The sequence below is a fragment of the Amblyomma mixtum genome, chromosome 7, assembly GCF_055824585.1.
Source record: "Amblyomma mixtum isolate Tamu chromosome 7, ASM5582458v1, whole genome shotgun sequence".
Classification (NCBI taxonomy): domain Eukaryota; kingdom Metazoa; phylum Arthropoda; class Arachnida; order Ixodida; family Ixodidae; genus Amblyomma; species Amblyomma mixtum.
Genome location: NC_143018.1, coordinates 111648154 through 111653605, shown reverse-complemented (window position 1 = coordinate 111653605; position 5452 = coordinate 111648154).

Here is a 5452-nt window from a genome sequence, read left to right as displayed (position 1 = left end):
ACCATGGCAGTGTCTGTGGCGCTGTTCGGCCGCTGGTACAAACCCCGACGGGATCCCAATCAGCTCGGCGGCAACCTTTCGTGGCAAGTCTCTCCTATGGACCGGTGCGACAATATGAACGAGTCGCAAATTGGTGACATTAAACCGGTGAGTAATGCCGGAGAGACAGGAATGTAGAGCCTTGGTCAAACGTAAACAGGCTGCATGGTTTGCTTCTAGCTTGTACAGTGGAGCCCTTACAGCTTTCATGAAGCTAAAATGGTCGCTAAAGGTGAGGACTGGGGGTCTTCTTACCTTCCAACACCTTTTTATCTTTAGGAATGCCACAAGAGCTCCACTATGCAAGCTTGAAGCAAACCATGCAGCTTGGTTACTTTTGACAAAGACAGTACCTCAGGTGTGAGCGTTAGGGGTCGAACCTGCTAGGCGGGAAAATGATGTGCTGTCGCACAACCCCGAGTGGCCATTTGCAGGCACACATGACAATGAAAACAACAAGTGCGCCACCCGTGACTGCCAATACCGCCAGCGTAATTACCTTGTGCGGAGAGCTACTTTTCATGACCTTTCCTCATGACATTAAGCAGGTGTTTTAATTCGCTCTTCAGGTATCTATTCAACTCCTCGTTGTCAAATTGTCATGTTCTTTTTTTGTCATATTTTTATGGCGCAGCGGTCCGCGATAAATTATTTCTATGCTGCCCTCAGAAAAGTTTGCTTATCGCTGTGTATATCGCGAAGCAAATGACTCGAAGCCTTTATTTTTATTATTTAAGGCGTCTGTAAGGTGGTGGATTGGTGAAGTTTGAATATATAGTCCGGACGCACTGTCCTAGGAAAATGAAACGTAATGTTACAGTCAAAATGTCAACGCGTAATTTCACACTGACTTACTTGGCGTTAACGCAAGTTGGGCTCGCACTCACGACGTACAACGAACACGCTCTCGATGCGAGAAGAAAACATGCCGCTATGCGGCATCTCTGGACAGGTTTTCCGTATAATGTCGATTAATATCGTTTTGTTTCGGGGCTTCTTCATTGCCTTGTCCCTATAATGTACCGAATTTAATTGGCAGATATAAATGATTGCTAGATTTAAATTATATAATGAGAAAATGTTATTCTGCCGAGCTCTATTTACACACATGACCTGTGTCGTCAATAGTGTTGACTATCTCCTTATGAGGTTATATGGGAGGATGTTTACCTCCCTCTTGTGATTCTCTTGGTTCCTAAGTTTTCACGACAAGAGTTATGTCCCTGATTAGGTGAGATCGGTGCAACCAGCAAACTAAGTGGCGATAAGTAGGATAAAAAGTTTACTACAAGCCAACAAAAGCAACTGTCCTCGTTTTCAGAGCGACTCACTCACTTTTGAACTTATCTCACCTTGTTTTCTCCCAAAGCGTCAATGTGGCTTCCTTGCATGTCACAAACGCGGACTAAGGTCTCAAGTACATAATTCATGAGTTTTCACGACTCAAGTTAGGACTGTTCTTTAGCCATGGCGCCTTTTGTCATCTATGTGTTTATATTATCTAAGATATCTGGTCAGGCAACTCGCGTATCTTCAAGCCGTTCTTTACCGACCTCAAATTTTTCAGCTCTCGCGCATCTTGCTCTCGAGCTACGGGAGGCACCGTAAAAATTGAAATAGTCGATTCTGTCCTCGGAGCTATATGTGCTGCAGTATAGTTAAGTCGATATAATAATGGGTGAATGGTTCAGGTTGAGATAAAATGCATCCCTGTGTCCTTGAGCGAGGGCTATAAAAACAGGCCGTTTGAAATGTTGAGCGCTTATGCGCACTAATGTAAAATACCAATATTCTCGCACCCTTGCATACCCCGCCGCTGTCCTTAGGCACCATCAACATTGAAACCACAGTTACTGGTTTCTACCAATGCGTTTGGCCGCCTCTTGCCCGTTTTAGATGTTTACTTACCTACTTTGGCTGAGCAAGCAGTAGGCGATACGTTTCTAGGTCGTCAAAACAGAAAAATAAGACTTAAAGGTATGAGGCGGAAATGTATGCATGAAGCCGAAAGCATTTCGAAGAAATCGTTCAGTGAATATCCATGGTTTGTTTAAAAAACCGGTCATCACTGAAACATCCATTCACCTTCTTGCATCTTCTTTTCTGCTTACACCTTTACTTGTAGCTGTTACTATCAGTATTAGATGCTGTTAGACTTCTGTAACTGTGTGACAAAAACTACAGCTTGCATAGGAAATAACCGCTATTTTGAACAAGCCGCGGGTATCTTCCCGCGACTTATTTCTTGATGTCCGCAGTCCACGTTACTTTTTCTTACCCTTGACTTGACCTCCTCTCCTATCGCACCCACAGTTTGAAGCAAAGAGGCAATTGGTAATCTGTTTTCTGCAGTACATTGCCTTCCATATTAATTTCATCAACATATTTTATCAGGAATATGCCCAATAATTATTATTGCTCAGCCGGAGCTAACTTACTCGGTCCTAAAGTTATCCATTGTTTTAGCGAACAAGGGCAAAGCGAATTCACTTCCATGTCGGCCTTCTTAATTTCTCGTATCACTTAACAAAATGGAGCCTAAAATCACTGCTTGAACGGTGCTGTTCGGAATAAGCAGGGTTATAGAAAATAAGTAGTTAATACCACGCAAGTTTAAGTAAGGTTATACCTGTGATGTGTAATGTATGCTGATTAAGGCGGGGTTGTAATGTTTGTTGGTTATTGCTCAACCAGGTCTGCAATGCATCTTCGGCTTTCAATATGACAACCGTGCGGAACCCCGCCTACTTCTGCCGGGTGGCCTTCAACGAGACTCTTGACAGAGTGTTTGTCTACGACGACAGCGAGTCCCTGCGCTTTAAGGTGAGCGCCATTGCTTGTTAAACGTTCGTGGTATATGTTCCAGCGTCGACGCATGCTCAGATAGGAACCGAGTAAAAAACGAAAAACTGCCGCTTGCTCAAAAACATTTTATGAAAGAGAACTCAAAGCCGTCGTTTAAGCCCACCGCATGTGCTAATTTGTATTTTTTTTTCATGCCGGTGTTCTTTTTCGCATTAGTGTACATGAGTTTGGAGGGTTATTTCTGATAGTATCTTGATTTTAGCATCTGTTACTCGCGCATAGCTAAATTTGTCTCTTTACGTGTAATATTTTGGCTCGTGGTCAGAATTAAGTTCATTACGCCTGACGGAGTAAATTACGAGCCTTGTTGGGATATCACAAGCCAGTATGACGGAATTGGAGGCGTATTATTCGTAGGCGTAGTGACCTTCGAAAGATGGAATATTAATTAACATGTTGCAAAAGATATCTGACGTGGAGTATTCCATCCAAAATCTGCGACGATCAGTGTTTTGTAACGATTGTGTAAAATTTCTCTACTCACTGCTTCCTACACTTGTTGCATCCCCAGTTGTGCCACGCCAGGGAACCAGTGTCGTCGTTGAAGTACGGCATCGTGGCCTACGGGCTGGAATACGCAGACAGCGAGAACCAGTGCTCGCAAGGAGTCTATGGCCGCCTACAGACACTGAAAAACATTCTCAATCATGTCATTTGGGCAGGCACGAAGGACTTTGATGTCGAAAAGTGCATCACTGAATAAAGAATCATTTCTTTTAGAAAAAATCTGCATAAAACAGGAGCGACACAGGGCCTAATGCATATGCCCTGGTGCTGTAAATACAACGGATTGTTTCAATTGATAAAAGTAGAATTCAGATACAACTCCCACAAGGTCATGGATTATCGTCGTTCATAGCAGCGGTATTCTCGAAGGGTATGGTGCCATTTACATCTATGCATTCTTCAACAAAATTAAAATGCTTCGGATGGAGAATAGAGTAAAACAGGTCTACAACATCTGCCAGAAAAACATAGTCTACAGCTTCCGCTTTCTCATTAAAAAACTCGCAGACCTGAGGAAAGTTACCCGTGTCAAAAGGATCCTCTTCTGACTGCGTTTTTAAGTGTCTTAGCAGGAAACGGCTGACAACATGATGGCATGTACCTTTCTCACTCATAATAGTCCAGAATGATGAATCGTCTTTCTGAGTCTTAGCGAAAAAGAAGACCTTCAGAGTACTTATTTGGAATCGTTGATGGATTTCCCTGAATAAACCTGATTCAAAGACGCGCACAAATCAATGACTGCTTTTAACGCGGTTACCTCTAGCTTTGACACGCGCAAAGTCGTTTTCTACAGCTTGGATGGCCTTTTCGTTGAAAAGACCTTTAGACATCATCACAAAACTTCTGTCCTTCTCAGCTTGCAAAGCTTAGGTCACTGTCTTTGAAATGGAAAAAAAAAAAACATTCCGGGAGGCGCTTTTAGTAGTCGAATAACACCACTTGGAGCCGTTTTCTGCAAGCTTTCGACGTCATCTGGGTGGCATCTGTCCTTGTTTTTAGGATCCGTCTTTTTTCGCCCCACGCCTGTTTATGGACAGAAGTTCGTGAATATAGGGACGCAGGGCTCCACGCAAAATTTTGTATCTTTCTTCAGCACGCCCGCAATGTCGACGGGTACATCGGCATTTCCTAACACTATAGGTCGCTCTCTTGACTCAGTGGCCATTCTTGTCATGCTCTTCATGTAGCACTTGAATACAGGTGCATCTGCACCAAAAATCCGTCGCCTGAGCAGCTAAGCGCCTACAAGAATACAGCTTGTGACAGGCCAGCCATTCGAGATCGCTTGCGAAACAGGCAGCCCATAAACAGTCTAGTAGTCACCTAACCAGTCGCCAAAGTTCTGACCTGAGAACCTTGCAAATGTGTTTTGCATGTCCCATCGAAAATTTTATAACAATAAAAAGAACACTCACATCTGGAGGTTTGCGCCCATTCTTGATACAAGATCAGATGAACCATGCACGGCAGATAAGGGCAATGCCGCAGACAACCGATGACAAGTTTGCCGAAAGAAAAAGGCGGAAAGGGCCTACAGATTAAGAAATATAGCCAAGTAAAACCGATTCCTGGGCTCTGTCGTCAGAGCCCTGAGACGGCGTTTAGTCAACTAAAACCAATTGCTGGGCTAGTTGCTGCATACTCAATAAAAGACGAGTTCCACAAGGCTGAAAAAGACGCGCACACAGCCGTCTCTCTTCTTCTCGTCCTGTCTTGTGCGCTAAATTCTTGGAATGCAAAACCAACGATCCCAAATTCATGTATTGGCATAGAAGACAAGGGCAGCGTGTTTACAGGGCATTTACATCTCCAATTTTGACGCATACAGAGTAAGTTCTCGTTCTTTCTTGTTTCGAAGAAATAAAACCAGTTGGAGTTCAGCGCCCGTGTAGTCCTTGCCTTCGGTGTGTACATCTTTCTTAGCGCTGTGGAACTCTTCCTTTATTGAGTAAGCAGCAACTAGCCCAGCAATTGGTTTTACTTGAAGTTTCAGGGCTCTGACTACAGAACATTAGAGATATCGCATGAATAAAGCCAA